General features: G+C 51.1%; 1 long non-coding RNA gene across 1 annotated transcript in view; it reads right to left on the bottom strand.

Annotated features, from left to right (window-relative positions):
• Positions 1 to 17,869, bottom strand: part of LOC143410990 (uncharacterized) — a 136,002-nt gene that overhangs the window by 18,112 nt on the left and 100,021 nt on the right. The gene's annotated exons all lie outside the window — the stretch shown is intronic.

Raw genomic sequence — 17,869 nt, 5'->3', positions numbered from 1 at the left:
GGCCTCACTAAGTGGCTGAGGCTGGCTTTGAACTCTTGATCCTCCTGCCTCAGCCTCCCAAGCCTCTGGGATTACTGGTCTGTGCCACTGTACCTGGCTGTTTTTTTAAGGTAATAAATCAGACACAGAATAAACTCAAAGTAAATGGATATCATATTGGATAGTAACTTTTGTCAAGTTAGAACAAGCTTGAATTTACAATGGACCTTGACTACAGAACAGCTAGGGAGAAGCACTGGGTTCTATCTTTATTGGGCCTTTTATGCAGACTCCTATGGCACTGTTTTTGTTCGTGCCGATTGTACTGTACATTTGAATTCATTAAATGGTCTAACATAGTAGGAGCATCTAGCTCCACATCTGGCCCCTATGATTCATAAATAGGGCATTCCATAAATATCAGTGATACTATTATTGATTAAGCAGTCCTTTGTGGGCTTCTAGAGAGTGAGGCTCTTACAGCAACCACAGAATTCCTGGACAAACCCGCACCGGTATCAGCAGGACCGCATCTGTTGCTGCTGTTAAAATAGAGACTTCACCTTTAAATCCGGCCCCTGTTCAATCTAACTCAGACACCAAGAGAGTAGTATTTCAAAAGGTGTTTAAAGATAATAGCCTTATTCTAAGCGTCCCCATCATTAAGCTCAAAGGAATTACTCTAGACCCTTGGGTTGGCAAATAAAAACACAGAGAAGAAAGAGAAAGGGGAAAAGAAGACTATCAGATTTGAAACGGAAAACTCGTCACCTTCACGCACAAGAGAAAGGATTGTTTGGGTGGTGCTTGGATTCTCTGCCGAATACACATCACACACCATCACTCAGCGCTCTGAGTTCCTGAGGACAGGGCTGGGCGGTTCTCCACGGCCAACCCCTCAGCCCTTGCTCACCACGGGTCCAGATGGGGGAGGGGGAGGGCCTGCCTGCGACAGGTTTGCTGGGCCTGTCTCCGGCTACCACGTCCATGAACTTATTCCAGGACTGGCCTTGAGTGCCAGAGGCTCTTGACCACCGGGCAGAGCCACTGGACCACTTTAGCCCTGGTGGACTGGGCAACGCTGGGATCCATGGGCCCGGCTGTTGAAATTTGGATTTCCCCTGGGGAGGTTAGAGTATGCTTTCCACCTGATAAGCCGAGGGTGGGTTGGGCAGGTAGAGGGGGTAACTTTGCATAAAGCAGGATTGGACTCCATTCCAGATGCCAGAGATGGGGTCGAGAGCATGGTGGAGTGGGCTTGCTCCCTGTAGAGCTTTCTAGCACTTGCCAGCAGCCCAGTGGAACGGGATGTTGCTGAATTGTGGATTCAGGGGGTGGTGGGGCCGAGAGCAGACGGTGGGTAGCCAGGGTCTAGGGCTGCCCCCTGTTGCATCTCCATCGCCCCTGGGGAACTCGGGGCAGCCAACCCCACGTCTCTCTCCAGCCAGAGCCTTCCCCTTTGGGGTGGACACAGTCTTCCTCCTCCAGGAGGCCTGGAGATGTGCCCAGGGGACCTGTGGAATGCCAGATGGGGCAGGGACATTGCTCACATCCCAAGAGACAGCAGCCCCCACCCTTTCTGTATCTGACTCCAGGCACTCCAAGCCCTGGCCCCAAAACGCTCCTCTACGGATCTCTGCCTTGGACAGAATGTTTGTTTCGGCTCAGTCCTTAGAACCTGTGGGGTCTCCTTCCCCTTGGCCTTCAGCGTTGGCATGGAGACCCTGGCCTCCCAGGGAGCCTGGCTGCCAAGGATCCCAACTCTCTACCCTGACGCCCTGGCTGGCCTCAGTCATGGCTGCACACCCACCGCCCCAGCATGTGACCCTGCCCTGACTGTCCTCACCGCCCATGACAGCAGGACAGGGAGTGGACAGCATGCCTTCCTAGGCAGGCCAACAGCAGCATGCCACGCCCGCCCAAAGCCAGGCCCCTGCAGGAAGCCAGCCCCTCCCTCCTCCTGCACCTCACCCCCCACCAGGCCCTTCCTTCAGGACACCCCCATGCCTGAGCACCATCTAGCGGTTTCTGGCCCAACCACCACCTCCAAGTCACCTCTAACTAAGACAGAAGGGCCCACCCTGCTCCTCCTGCACACCTTTGATGGAGGAACCCAGAAATAAAAGCCCCCCAAGTGAGGACACGAGAAGACACCAGCCAGGAGAATGGTCAGTCCCACCAAATGCCTTTTCCAAAAAGCACCACTATCTCAGTAAGCCACACTGGGTCAGACCCCGTGCGCAAGAGCAGGGCGGGGAGGGATGGCTTCGTCACCCAGAGACCTTTCTTAGAGCCCTCTCTTTGGCCAGAATGGGGAAACTCTTGGACCTTAGAAATGGGTCCCAATCAGAGGGGAGTGACTACCTTTCTCATGACAAAATAGGCCACAAAGCTCCCAGAAGATTTGTCTCTATTTTCAAGAAACATTCTAGAAGCTCCCCAAGGCCAACATCCCCCCTGGCTAGAGATACTTTCCAGGACTCACAAAAATGGTCTCCTTTCTTTTAAAAGCAGAACAACTGAGTGTACGTCTAACGCCTAGATCACGAGGAACCCAGCCTGGCTACTTTTTATCCTGGTATCATCGCGGTCATCAAATAAGGGAAGAAGGGACCTGTGAGGACAGAAATGCCAAAGGCCATGAGCGTGGTAACTGGGACCTGAATTTACCAGCTTTTTTTTACAGTCTCCACACTTGCCAGACTTTACTGAGGCCCCTTGTGGAATGACTCCTCTGTTGCCACCGCAGAACTTTCCAGAAGACCCCCACTCCAGTTGGGGGACCCCACCCCCAACGGCCTCCCTTGGGTTCCTCCCTTTCACTCTGGGCTGTGTCCAAGGTTCTCCTGCCACCTCCGGGCAGGTTCATCTGAGGCCCCGGCACCCTGGCCCCGTTTCTGGCCAGGCTGTGCCCCAGAGGCCTCCGCCCCCGCCTGCTCGTGAGAAGCGCCGGCTGCAGGAGGAGCAGCGACTCCGAGGTCCAAACACAGGCTCTCAGCCCCTGCAGCATAAACACCCACCGGGCCTGCATCACACCCAGGCCTGTAAAAGATAATTACACAATCTCATCTGGCAAATTAGTGCCACCCAACTGTCTAATTCTCACAATGAGTTCGAGGGTTGGATCGGCAGGAAAAATTAACCTGGATCTTTATTGGGATTCGCCCCCAGGTCAGGATCAGGGTTCGTTCATCTCTTTTATTTTCCCCGTGGAAGGAGAGTAGAAAGGCCTTCTCCCACCCCACCAGGGCTAGGCGTTCACGGGCAATCTGCTCCCTAATTCCTCTGGCCCGACTGTGAGTGCGTACTTAGAGAACAGCCCCACCTTCCTCTAACACACCCCTCTTCCTGTTGGCCCCCATCCCCTCCCAGGAGCCAGTCTTTCTAAAGGAGAGGGTCATTATGGGGAGGTAGCACCCAGCTTCCTAGCTTGATAAACGGGCAGATCACTGAAGAATGGTTCCCACAGTGCCCAGGCAGGCTGACAACAGGCAAAGCTATCCTTCATCTAACACAAACAAACACAGAGCAGCCGCCAACCCACCCCCCTTTTTTGTTCAGGGGTTGGGGGATACTTTTCTGGGGGTCCTTCATCTCCCACCCATACTCCTAAATCAGCTCTGAAATGACCACTTGCCTAGAGCTCAAAAGACCCTGGTCCACAGAGAGGTGTTTAGCATTTACATGGCACTGGGCTACAGAAAATGCAGATCTTTCAGGGAAATCGGATTATGATGTGCGCAGAGGCCCAGAGAACTTTCTCTACACTGCAGGATACTGCAGGACCGACTCATCAAATTCTTCAAATGTGCCTCTCTATCAGAGCGACCTGGCTGAAGGAACCAGTGTGCTATTCCAGGCCAGTGCATGTGTGTTGGGTGGGGTGGGGGTGGGGGGGTGGCTACAGCATTTGGCTTTCAAACACAGCATGAGAACCAAACTTGCCCATTTCAGAGCAGGGTTTACCGTATGTGGGCAACCTGGGTATTGTGTCTGTGTGTGTGTCCCCCCATGTGCAAATAGTTTTTCCTAGGACAAATGTCTTATTGGAAAAGCAAATAGTTTTAAATAACTGCCTCTGTCTTCAAGTGGTGAAAATGCTCCCAGTGGCTCCTGCATAAAGGGTTCCGGGCGACCCACTTGGGCGTGTGAAGAGGAACCCACACACATATTGTCAGCCGGATTGCAATCTTTGTGGAGTTCCAGCCAAATCTCAGGCTTCGGTTCCAAAATGGTTGAGACAAGTGTGCACTTTCTGGAAGCAGATAACACCCACTCCCGTCCTCCCAGACGGTGGAGTCTTAGCTGGAGGAGGACGCAGCACAGAAAGATACCCTGAGCAGGGAATCCAGCGATCCGAGCTTCATTCTGAAGAGAGATCTGCTGTCGGCACGAGCAGAAAGCCCGGAAGACAGACCTGAGAACACCAGAGAGCCAGGAAAAGTGCTGTAGGCACTGGGAAAAAAATCCTCAACACACTGAGATGGCTTCAAATACAGGCACCCACCTAGTGTTCCAGGGGCAGGGAGTCGAGTGTCCATTTTCTCAATTGAAAAATGCAGAGGGCAGCAGTGACCACTTCTTGCCCCTTCTAAGAACTCTGCCATCAAAGCTGGGGTTTCTATTTCAGGATGTAAAAGAGGACCATGACTGTTTCAGTACCAAATTAAAAGGTGTATTCAATAGCTTTGCAGAATTCCTGGGCCCACAGGAAGTAAATCAGGAAATGCTATCTGTTTCTATTACCATAAAAAAAAAAATCATACAATTTCACAAATAAAAATAAATGCAAAGAGAAAAAATATTACAGAATTTCTTAAGTTATTAAAACAATAAAGAAAACAAAAAGCTAATGGTAGTCATCTCTGGGTACTAAGCTTACACGTGACTAGTTTCCTTATTTCTGCACGTCTAAAGTGAACGTGCATTGTTTTGTGAAGATAAGCCACAGTATTTAAAAAATAATAATAATAAATGGGCATTTATTAGTTTGAACTAGAAATAAAAATAATAATGTAATCTGAAAAAAAAAAAAAACAGTAAAAATGTAAGTTGCAAGACTTTGCCACATCAGAAGCCAGGGACAGAGAGTGAATTGGACTCAGAGTTGGGGGCTTGAGGTGCCATCTGGCAAAGCTACCCATGGAACCAGGCATGACCCTGAGGGAGATGGCCCAGCCAGTCAGCAATGACCCTCCAGGGTCATCTCAGAGGCAGTTAAAATTGCAGGGACAGAAGGGGCAGCTGCCACAGAGAGGTAAGTGGATATTGGCTTGGACTATGAATGTGACTGAGGGTCCTCACCAGCTGACAGGCAGCGAGCCACAGGGTAGAACTTTTCAGACACCTTCGCCATCACAGACAGGGCTCCGTGTCGCTCGCACTTCGGTTCAGGACCTATGGCCCCACACCCTTCACTACACCTGTTAGGCAGCCTAGCCCAGAAGCAGAGGGCAAGACCCCCGCCCCGACATGGCCTGGAGGGGCTGGGAGAGAAAGAGGCCTGCTGTCCCCATGGACACTGAAAGAGGAGACTGACCTGAGAACCAGGATCTGCAGGACCCTTCTGCAGGCAGAGCCCACCTCCAAGGCCATGTGGGGGACAGGGATGAGGAGACCTTGTTCAGACGCCCCAGGTACAGAAGATCCCCCTTCTCCTCCCTCTCGGCCTCCCTTGTTAGTCCAGCACAAAGCGGGACCAGAGGTGGGATAAGGCCTGTCCAGTCCCCTCTCCCTGAAAGATGCTCACATTCCTGCTCCGGACCTTGTTCCCAAGCTGCAGTGTGTCAGCTGCCCCCACGTCACCCCCTTATAAACTGAGTTTATCCCACGCCTGGTCACTTTTGCTAATGCTGCCCATGGTCCATCTTCTTATAGTCCCGTGACCACAATAACAGCTCAGATCCTTGTTAACCTCAGGATCAGGATGTTCCTGTAATAACAATGTCATTTACCAAGTGCTTACCATGTTCCTTCTTTCCCCGACAACCCTTCCGCATCTTATATCCCTTCTCGCCTGGTTCATTATTCTACTGGAAACTCCCAGCTCCCCGGTGCCTTGGGGCCTTTGCACTAACTGTTTTCCTTGGCCTGAAACACCCTGGGTAATGTGCAAAATCTCCACTCAATACTTCTTCAGTGAAGACCTTCCTGACAACCCAGTCACCCAGGCCACCCAAGCAGAACAACCTGCTGTGTTCTTCACCTCACCTGAAATTATATTTGTTTATTTTATTTTTGTTTGTGTTTCTGCCCCTGAGACGGTTAGGTCCTTGAGTGCAAACAGCTCGTCTCTTTTCTCTACTGTAGGATCCAGCACTCAGGAGGTAAGTTATGTGGTTGAACAAATGAATGAGTGCTAGTATCCACATGTGAAAGATAAGGTCATTGAGGCATGGAGAGAATTAAAATTTGTTCAAGGTTCACCAGGCTAGTAAGTATTTAGGGTTACCATGTGTTCCAAGGTCCACTGACTAGAGGTCAAGCTGACCATCCCTACCTTAGGCTTCTGGACTTGAGACCTGCCTGTTCTAGCCATTTCATGTCATTCTCAGCTAAAAGAACAGTCAGCTCTGCCAAGCTCTGCTCAACAGTCCTCGATGGCTCCCTACTGCCTTCTACCTGCCATCAGAGGCCATCCTCACTCGGAGCCCCCTCCTCTCTCCAGCCCTGTTTACAGGACTCTCCTGCAGGTATCCAATCTTTCCTCCCCAGACCTCAGCTCGTTGCTCCCCAAACCTGCAATACCTTCTCTTCTTTGCCTCTCTCTGACGCTTCTGGGCTAAGCCCAGGCCCTGCCCTGTCCCACAAGAGGCCACCTGACTTCCCAGACCTCGCTTGGGCCACAGCATTTAGTGCATGTGCCCCCTGGTTGGCACTGAACCTAGGACGATGCAGGGATAGGTCACCTGTCCTTTCCAAGGAGACCAGAAATGGCTCTAGAGTGAGCAAGGGACCTCCTGTGTTTGAATTTCTGGAGCCCGGCTCAGAGAACAAACCATGGGAAAGAGCAGAGCAGTTGACTGACGTCTCTCAGTACCGCCCTTCGTGGTGCACGGCCGCCGTCCGTGATAGCCAAGCCTTCTCAAGGTCGCCCAGCTGAAGAGCTGGACTTGCTGCTCACAGGGGCTCTCTGACTCTGCATCCCTGACATGGTCCCTCGCCTGCCCCCACCTGGAGCTGCAAGCAGGGGTCCGACTTTTCACTCTCTCCTTAGTCTTCCTTGAGTAGACTCTAACTTGAACTTGAAAGCACAGCCCAACTCACCGGGCTTTAAAAAAAACAACAGAAAAACCTGGAAGTTTACAAGCCCATCAAACCGCATCTTTGCCCTCAGGGATGCCCACGGAAGACAGCGTCCAAACAGAGGCTGGGCATCCCCTGGCCTAGCCTGTGATGTCACTGTGGTTGCTTGCCACTCCCAGCCAGCTGAGGGCCGAACCACAGAAGGTGTCCCAGGCCCAGGTCCACCACCCTCGTGCCAAGCCTGAGCCCCGTGTCTGGGTTTCACCATGTTTAAATGGAAAATAAAATGCTCAACTCAAAAACACTTTTCCAATGATATTTTAAGGAAAAATGAGATCACAGAAAATCGGGGAGGTAAGTTTAGATGGTGTGACCCCAAGCGGCAGTTCTTTATCCCAAAGCATCCCGAGAGGCTCATTCACCAGATGAGGTGCAGAAAACTGGGAGACCTTAAGCCCCAGAGACCACCAGGGCAGCAGCGACGCTTATGCTAATAAGAAGCTCTTAAGATGCTCCACACCCTCCCTGCAAATAGCCTGTCCCCTCTGATCCTCACGCTCCACAGGACCCTGTGGTCCCTTAGGTTTGCAGAAGCTGCCCAAGGCCCCACTGCCAGCCAGGTCAACATCTGCCTGTGCCAGAGATACCAAATGTTTCCTAAACCCACCCCAGGCCGGCTCCCTGCGCTGTGAGTAGTTATTAACGTTAACTCACAGCATTAATTAAAAAACGTTCAGCCAGGCAAATTCTCATACTTTTAAAAAGTCATTTGGGTAATCGCCTTTCCATGCGGCAAACTTTCCAAAGGACTGACAGGTTGACATTTCACAATGTTGTTTGTTTTAATCAAGAAAAGGGGGAAAATGCCAGTGTGGTTCCCTGGTTCATTTTTCAGGTGCCTTGATTTATTGATTGACAAATCCTTACTTAATAGCTGTACAGCGAAGGGGGGGCGGAGAAGGAGGCTCCCACCTTGCTGGGCTGGTTTCTAGACTGGGACAGAGGGAAGTGGCCGCAAGGCCAAGTCCAAGACCAAGCCCTGGACCCTCCTGCGTGACCTCGCAATCCCTACTTCAGGTGCAGATCATCCCCACTAGACAAGGTGACTTCCGGAACCAGTGACCAATGTGCCTCCTAATCCAGCAATGTGGCAGCCAGGGGTCAGAGTGGGTGAAACCCTCCATGGTCCACAAACAGTTCTTTAAAGCAGCAAAATCCAGAACGATGCTGGACTACATGCATTTCAACCCACCTCCGCCATTTATAAGCCTTTGACAAATGCCTCAAATTCTCTGTGTCACAGTTTTCTCATCTGTCACAATTGCTTATAGTAACAGTGCCAACCCATGAGGCTGTTTCAAGGGTCCAATCAATTCATATTTGCAAAGCACTTAAGACAGCATCAAGAAAATAAATGCTGGGGGCCTGGGCTCCACAGCGGAACAGCTTGCACTCATTCTAAGCACGAACATCTTCTACTTTTCCTTTGACATCCATGAGCCAGCCGTGTCATGAAGCCTTCAGTGGAAAGACCAACGGGCTCCAAAAGCACTGCCAGCTCCCTCTCCCAGGGCCCTCCCCTGCTGATGGCCAGGACAGGCGGGTGATGGATGGACGGCCAGCCTAGGGAGGACTGAGGTTTGCGTGGAGACTCACCCTCCACACCCAGCACATCATCAGGACCACACTGCAACCAAGAAGCCCCACGGCCACAGACGGCAGCCACCACACACATTCTTCAGGGAAGAAGGGCTTTTCTTGGAACCAACCATCCCCAGGCCCTTAAGCAACCTTACGACAACAAAAGACAAGGCAGATGTGCAGAGCCCCTACCTGGAACAGTGTGCACACTGCGTAGGCATTTCCGTGTTGACTGAGTACCTACTGTGTGCCCGGTGTTAGACCAGGCACCAGAAAAGCAGAGACGAGAAGGCAGATCCCTGGTTCACCAGAGTCAAGATCTTAGACAAAAGGTGACATCGAAAATGAACGTTGCTCGTATTTTATGATGTGTATTCTAATGGATCATGTATGTGTGCGTGTTATATATGACCTATATCGAATATATATATTGGGCTCCCTATGCTTGGTGAGCCTCGGGGAGAAGGTGGCTCCTGCCTTCCTGGGTTGGCAGGACAGGGGCATCTGGGCTATTGAGGGAGATGGCTGCAGTGCCATTTCCCAAAGGGCTCCCTTGGATGGGTGGAAAGAAGGATGCCAGGCATACCTGGGAATAGGTAGAGCTCTGGCACTTTCGAGCTGTAGGGCACAGGATACCAGCAGGCAGGTAGGTGCGGGTAATCCATTAGTTGCCAGGGAGAGAAAGAGGAGAGCTTGGCAGAGCTGTGTCCAAATGAGGTCGCAGGGAGTTGCTGGGCTGTGCTCAGAGCAAAAGATCCCCAAGGGAGCCTGGGGACAGCATGGCTTCACATCTGCATTTGTGCTGTGCTATCTTCTCATCGGCCAAACCTGGACCGTTGCTCCTCATCCTTCCTGCCTCCCTGGGGCGTCTGGAGACACATGAGAACCAAGCCGGCGGGGTGCAGGAGGCTGGAGATCTGCCTCCTTTCCGAAGAAAGGCCAGGAGAGAGCTCTGGGGGGTTCTTTTACTTGTGGGGCCATGTGTGTGCAGTGGTTGTGGGTTTCTTTGGGTTTATGAGAAAATCCTAATGGAAGAGAAGTCATTTAAGCAGGCCAGGAGAGGCAGATATTTTGAAATATTAAAATAAAATCCAACAGCCTGAGAACAGGATTCCTTCTGCAGGCACGCTGATTTTCAAATCCTGTGCTGTGACCAGGAGCCTGATCCGAAGGGTATTTAACTTGGCTCTTTTCTGATCCCAAGGCCACCCAGAGTACATGGCAATGGGCTTCTGTGAGAACCCCGCAGCCCAGGTCCTCAACAGGTGACAGCGCTGGCTTCGCGGCTGGGTCGGGACTGCGATTTTCTTCAACGGAGAGTCGAAGTAAGACAACGATGGGAGTCTCCTCATCACATGCCAGGCTTCTGACTCAGACGTGGGACCCCTGGGGACTGGGCTGCACACCCACCAGCCTGTCCACAGACGCGCTAAGCCAAAAGGAAGACGGGAGGACCCGGGGGGCAGAGCGAGGGGGTCCCACCTCCTTGTCAAAAGCCTCAGAAACCCTGAACACACGGCTCAGCGGGCTCCGACGGAGGATGGATTTGCACATGACCATGTGAGACAGGAAGCCCCAAATCAGCACACGTCAGTCCCCAAGGGCTGAGGCCTGACTGCAGGATCCCCAGCTCCACACAACCCAGACACATCACGGGCTTAGACGCGTGCAGTGAACCAACACCTGAGCCAGCAGAGATTTACCAACACAAGAGAAGGGCTGAGTTCATGGCCAGGGAGGAGACCGGGTTTGTTGACTGCCTTGATGCTTCAGCAGAGAGGAGAATCTCAAATTAACATCAGCATCCACACAAGCTTAGCACTGAGGCTTCTGGTATCACATGGTGCGTGTTATCTCCTTCCAGACGGCGGCTTAGAGCCCCCACACCATCTGCCTGCGCTTTCCATAGCTGGCTTTGGATTGTGAGAGCCTGTGGGCCCATTTTGCTGTCCCTACTGGGGTAGATGCAGCTTGAAGGCAGGCTTTATAACCAATTCAGCTTTTGGTATTGAAGGTCAAACATTTCTGAGTTTCCCCATAAGAGAGGCCACTCTCTAGACATCCTCCACTTCGTACGGAGGTGGAGATTGCTCTACTGTCCTGTGCAGAGGGAGACGTAGAGGAGCCCAATAGGCCACCACCGGGTTCCAGGTTATTTCCCATGAAAACCGGGCAAAATTTAGCACTGCGTGGTCGAAGCTGCTGAGAAAACAGAGGCTGTAGCTGTAACACCACACCGCGTAGTGGCCTCAGAAGTTCTGGACCATAGCCCCTCCCACCCTTCTTAAGAGCCAGCCATAGGGATTACACTAAACCCTTGGAAAGCAGACGGAGCAGAGGAGAGACCAGGGGACAGGAGCCAAGACGTCTTGACCTGGATGGACTTCTCCTCTGTGCTATTGACACATGCGGCTGGGTCACTCTTTGGGGTGGGGCTCTTCTGTGCACTGTGACATGTTCAGCAGCACCTGTGGCCCCCACCCAATAGATGCCAGTAGCCGCCCCCAGTCAAAGTTCCCCTCACTGCTGGTCTAGGGTCCACCTGGCCACTACTTAGCAATGGGCCTGACTCTCTCACACAGCCAGCCCTCTCTACCTAGGACTGTAACCTCACAGTCTGTGAGTTTTCAACCATCTGGATTGGTGTTTCCCAAAACAGAGGTGATGTGTTACCTAACGGTACACGCGATAACTACTGGTCACAATCGGACATGGCATTAAATGACACAGCCACACAATGTTTTCTCTTCCTGGGTCTCTTTCAGTCCCAATAGCAGGAAGAACATGTCTAGCTTATGCTATTAAATCCTTACCACCTCTTCCATCTGGTCCAAAGCGGGAGGGGTCGGGTGGGGGGGTGGAGGACGCGTGCGCACATGTGTGCGCGTGGTTTTCTCAATCTCAAGGTCTTGAGAAAACCACAAAATCTAAATCCTTATGATTTCATCAGACCCTCTATGTCAAGGGATGCTGAACTCCATTTATAATAGTGACACTAAGTGTCCACATGTCAGTGCGACAGAAATCACAAAAGCACTCAGGAAGTGTGGAGAAGGTGGACTCTGCCCAACCTCCTGCTGGACACATTATTGAATGCCTCACATGGAACTTGAGACTCTGCTAATTGAAAAACTCTGAATGCGAGTCCTATCCTTTCTTCACTTATCACCTGTTATGTGCTGAATTGTGAAATGACCCCCCCGGCCCCCCCAAAAAAATTATATGTTAAATCCTAACAAATAATGTGATGGCACTTGGAGAAGACAGTCACTCTCCGGATGTCATTATTGAGGGTGAGAGCTGAGGTGCCGTGGGCTGAGGACGCAGCCGCCATCCTCAAACAAACGGGAGACCGGAACACACGCCCACACAGGGAGAAGCTGTGTGAAGGCAAAGGTGGAAACCAGGGCATAATCAGCACAGCAAGGAACATCCAAGATGGCCGTAAAACTGCTGGACGCAGTGCAGCTCTCAGGAGGAGCCCACTCTGCTGGTAGCATGACACGGGAGTTCCAGCCTCCAGAACCGTGAGAGAATACGTTTCTGTGGTCTAAGCCATTCGGTTTGTGAGGCTTTTTGTCCCATCAGCCTTAGAAAACCAACATTATACGTTATCTTAAAATGAGTTTCTCTAGTTTGGTGATCATTCCAGGAAACACTGTACTGTATACTTCTAAATCCCTCGGGGCAGGGAATGCAGAGGTACTTGCCGTACTCATGTTCCTTTAGAGAGGGTGCTAGTACCAAATGAAGACGGAAAGACCAAAGAAAACCCTCCACACCATCTGTGGCTACATTTGCCTTACTAAGATCTGTACAAATTGCACAGGTCAGGTATCTACTCGTTGGCTTTTCTTCTCTGGTTATCTTTGGTCAATAAAGGTGCCCGGCTTGGGTATGAGGAGGTCCCAGGTGCAGGCAAAGCCAGGCCTGTCACTCAGGTCTCCCAGCCCTGGAGCTATCAGACCTCAGGTCTACAGACTCACCATGTCCTCTGCCTCCTGGGGGACATTCACACTCCCTGGGCCTTTGGATCAGAAGCTTTGAAGACAACTCTGAATTTCCCAGTGCCTAGGCAGACTCTCTGTTTAAAGGGATGCTGTAGTAGGTGACCAAAGACGTAGGCTCTTTATACCCTTCTGTAGAAAGTGCCAACTTGACGTGGTCATATGATCGGCAGCACTGCAGATAACCCAGCCACCTCTCACCCCGTCGACGGCAGAGGGAACTAGAGACTTATCTTACACTAACACCTCATCAGAACCTAATACTTTAAGGCACCTGCCACAGAGCCAGAAAATTATAACTCCATCTAATTAAGAAAAATACCATATAATTATTCACGCCTGCACAAAACACAACCATCAATAAACAGAAAACATAGCCTTGCTTGTGGATTTTTTTTTTCTTTCACTAAAGTAAATACACCATAATCCCCAGCTCTGATCACCTGTCCATTTAAGAGATCAATAATCAGGCTGGATTAGAAAATGACATTCCTGTTTTTTCTCCTTCTCTGGGAGTAGCCAAGTTACTATAAACCAAAGGAACAAAGGAACCCAGAAAGCACACCTCCCGGACGACAGGTGAGCAGGTACAGCCCTCTCTCTGGACCCCCACCCACCTGGAGGTCCCAGCTCAGTTCTGAATGGGCATCTCGGGTGTGGTGGATGCTATGCTGGGCTGGGGTGTGTCAGTGATAAAGATGACACAAAGGTCTCTCCCTTGTGGTTTGTGCTCTGGGCAGGAACATGGATCATACACAAGTAAACACCAGCATTCCATCATAAAGGGTGAGGCTTCTGCAAAGAATGACGTAGGGTGGGAGAGGGTCACAGTGACAGGAAGGGATGCTAAGCCAACACCTGTGGGACACCCGGAGGCAGTGACATGAGTTAGCCCAGGGAGCTGGCTTCTGGCTGTCCAGGAACAATGGGGGTGAACCCCAGCTCCAAGGCCACACGGCAGGAAGCAGAAATTCTGACAGAGCTGAAAGAAAACAACCCGCCTTGGGAGAACACAAGACCCAAGAGGACACAAGGCTGGGACAAACTGCAGACCCGAACCTCAGGGTCAGGAAGGAAACCCAGGGAGTCCCAAGGAAAGCCCGGGGCTTGGACGGAACACCTGGACGGAGGAAGCATGTGCCTGGGGAAGGTGCCCTTATTTCACAGATCATCACAAAAGAAAAGCCACAGATCCAGAGCCCCTGGTTCTGGCAGCCATCGCTGAGCAGTGCAGCGGCACGTTCTGCGTGAGCTGCGGCCTTCACGGAGAGCTCACGTCTCACACGCCCCTTCTCCCTGCGGGCCCCGCCGAGTTCTGGGAAGGCGTTGATGAGGGTTTCCATTTTATCACCATGAGTGTGGGGCCTGGTTAAGGTTTTAAAAGCTAAAAAAGAGGCTTCCTAATTCCCTGTCCCTGGTTGGGATAATGTCCCCAGAGCAAGCCTGGAAAATCCCTAGGCTGCTAGGTCACTAGGGCTCAAAGTCCTCCTCCACCCTGCCCCACCCGCCAACGGAAAAGTACTGGCTCCTCAGCAGCTGGGTCTCCTCCAGGGGTCCCTGCTGGGGACAGGGCTGTGCCCCCCATCCACAGCCCACAGGGAAATCCCACCCAATTAGGTTAAGCCCCTGCCTCCCTTCTTGGTCCAACTGGTTTCACACCCTTGAACAACCTCATCCAAATAACCAAGTGGTCAAGTGTGGCCAGGGGCCAGGAAAAAGGCCCTGAAAAGCAGTGAGTCCTGCAGATCCGAGGGCTCCCAGCTTGGCTGGGACACTGTCCACACTAGGAAATGGAACGTGAAGATCTGGTGTACTGAGGAGGGAAAGGCAAGCCCCAACCCTGCACCCAGCGGGCACCCCGGCAGAGGGTCGAGGCCCAGGACCTTCAGCGATCCGAAAAGGGCCGCTTCCTGACCATGAGGAAGGCTCTTGCACGGTGGAGAGAGGCGGGTGGCAACAGGGCCAGAGGTGGACACTAGGACCCTCCTGCTTCTTTTCGTGGGGTGGCACACCTGACTGGCCAGGCACACCTGGACACTGGGGCTGGCCAAGCTTCCCAACAGTCGTTCACTGTTCCCTGAGTGGAGAGACCTGGCAGCCTCCCGCCTTCCAGACAGGGGGTTTTTCTCCTCCTTGGTGGGCCACGCCTTCCCCAAGCACATACTCCCTCCATCCAAGTGTTTCGTCCAAGCCCCAGGCTCTGACCGCAAGAAGTGCCCTTTTCTTTGGTGGACTCACCTCAGACGTGAGGTCCCAGAGAGCCAAACCGCCCACTAAAAGGACATCCCCAGCACATTTCTCTCCAGTCAGATGGTCCGTGGCTGGTGGCCACAATCAGCACGTCCTTCCCCACCCTGGGGCCCTGCAGAATTGGTCCTTGGTTCCTGCATTTATTTATGGCAGTGACCTAAGGAGCGATTGGCTTTCAGCTTTGGGTGCTCCTGTCTGACCCAAAGCAAACTGGGCAAGTCCCTGGTAAAACCAAGTTGTTGAACACAGGTCTCGGCCCCCCTTGGTGGGGCTGCTCCCCGCCAATATCCCTGTAAAAATGAAAAAAAATAACGGGACCACCCCCCTTCTAGCGGAGAGGAGACCACAGCCTGCACCGAAACGCTCCAGCGTACTCTTGAGTTTGGGGGTTCGTGCCACCTGTGGGGGACATGGACACTTTTCATGAGAATATTTAGAGGACCTCTTATTTAAAAAAAAAAAAAAAATCTTAATTTTTTTTTGGTCATACAAAACCTGGTTGTGAAAGGAAAAGAAAATGCCAGCCCTGTTTGACAGACATCAGATTTATGACCGTTTTTTAAGCCTCAAGTACGTCACAAGAACTGGCCCACCTACTGCACAGCCCCAACTGTAAACATGCCGGGTGCCCGTCCCTGCGCTCCCCCAACGGGGCCTGTGGCCCTCCACCTCTGAACAGCCCTTGTTTCCCTCCCGTGGCCTCTGGTGGGTTAAAAAGATGCTTGGCTGTATGTATATGGAGAACACACCATGGAACTCTCTGGGCTCAACCTCCAAGACAAACACAGCCTGCTCACGCCTCTGCCGTCGCAGGCAGGCCGCAGATGTTAATAAACATGGCTGGGGTTTATGATCTGCCCACCGCTTTCTCCATCCATTTTACACTCGACAAGTCGGGAGCTCATTTTTTTCCCCCTTCCCTTAACGTACAAACTCAGTAAACTGTTGTAAGGCTTGGCAATAAATTTATGAATTTTGGCCTCCAGATGTGGCTGGAAATAAAAGTAAACACAGGGCGTGGGCAACTGCGTTGAAGGTTTGTGCCCTGCGAGGCTGAGTCTGCAAAAACCGGGCCTGAGAGAGACTCGTTTGCCCTTTGCAACGAGACAGGGGGAGATAGTTTTCCCCCAAGGTAGGGATGTTATTTGCTACAGGAAAGAAATGCAAAGACCCCCCTCCCCCCAGAAAATTTAGGGTAAGGATTAGAGGGCAGAAATTTTGGATCCCCATCCAGAGTGCCATGCATAATCCAATCGCCGCTGTTGGAGAACCCTCCAACACCCCGGGTAGGACCCGAGCCAACAGGAGGAAAGTCCTCAGAGCAGGAAAAAAACAGCAAAACGTCCCATCGAGGGCTCTACTTTTCTTGGACTATTTATACAGAAAGAGGAGAACGAAAGACGTTCAGAAAAAGAAAACAAAGGTCAACTGTAAACCGATAGGTCTGTTCCAAACATGAACCAGTAGGTTTGATTTTATAGATCCGAAGGCTTGTGGGGCTGCAGGGCCTTTCAGATCAGAAGTCCATCTTACCGCCCCGTAGTCAGAAGCAGCACAGAAAATAACCTTCACATCTGAAAAATGTAACATGTTGTCAGTTGGCATTTCTTAGGATTTTTCTTTAGAAGAACTAAAAATGAAAGAGGGAGAAGGAGCCACCCCTAGGCATAGCTTTCAACTAAAGTGGAACACCGCCTGTCTTCAGAGTGTATTTGCTTTAGCAAAGTAATAAAAGAAAAATTCATAAAGCAAAGGTTTTCTTGGTAACAATTCAGTGGAAATATTTGTGAAGTCTTGACCAACTTTGCATACTGAAGATGGTCCCAGGAATGGGCTCTCAGGACAGGCAGGGGGAACAAGCCAGGTTTTCGCATTAATAATGTGTGTGTGTCGGGGGGCTGCTTTCTATGCATCTTGTTCAGCCCTAAAGAAGAGGTTCCTAGCCTGGTGCAGTGGCCCATACCTGTAATCCCAGGGACTCAGGAGGCTGAGGCAAGAAGATTTCAAGTTCAAGTCCAGCCTCAGAATATGAGTGGAAACAGGCTCATAATTCATTGCCAGTGGCTGAGTAATGTAACTACATTTGCTCAAAAACTGGATCCTGCAACCCACGGAGGTCTGTTGCTTTGGAAGGTCCTTAGCTATTTACTTGGGACTTACACAAAAAAAGAGAATGGTTTGGATTTCACGCCTATGGACCTTGTATGTTCTGTGCTGGATTGGGAATGAAATGTTAGGAGAAATGTTAAAGCTTTTCACCTGTGGATAAGAAATTACAGGATTATCAAATTCTATCCTCAGAAGGTCTTTAATACCCTGACTCCATACTTGGATGTATTTAGGAGCTGCAAGGCACGGAGCTACCTGGCTCAGCTTGTAGACCTGAAGAGTGCTTACATATTTTTGTAATTAGTTGATGAGATGGAATGATTGAGAAATTTTAAGATTTTACACCAAAATCTAAATTTCTAAGTGGTTTTGAAAAGGGGAAGACCTGCAAGCCCATACTTGTATTCCTGCAGGGCACTGTCACCAAAGCAAGAAGCAGCCCCCTCTCTAGGCAGGCCACGCACTCTCCAGTGTACTGCAGCTCACACCATGCCAACGCAACAGCCTTACACACGTGAGCTGCCTTCCTAATCCCTGTGGGCATTTGCATTTATTATTCCTGTTTTTTTTTTTTTTTTTTTTTTAACTCACTCTAATTCATGATTCTCATTTGACATTCCTCATGTGAATGTCAAAGA

Source organism: Callospermophilus lateralis, chromosome 11, assembly GCF_048772815.1.
Source record: "Callospermophilus lateralis isolate mCalLat2 chromosome 11, mCalLat2.hap1, whole genome shotgun sequence".
Classification (NCBI taxonomy): Eukaryota; Metazoa; Chordata; class Mammalia; order Rodentia; family Sciuridae; genus Callospermophilus; species Callospermophilus lateralis.
Note: the sequence above shows the minus strand (reverse complement) of the source record. Positions and strands in the feature narration are given on the sequence as shown.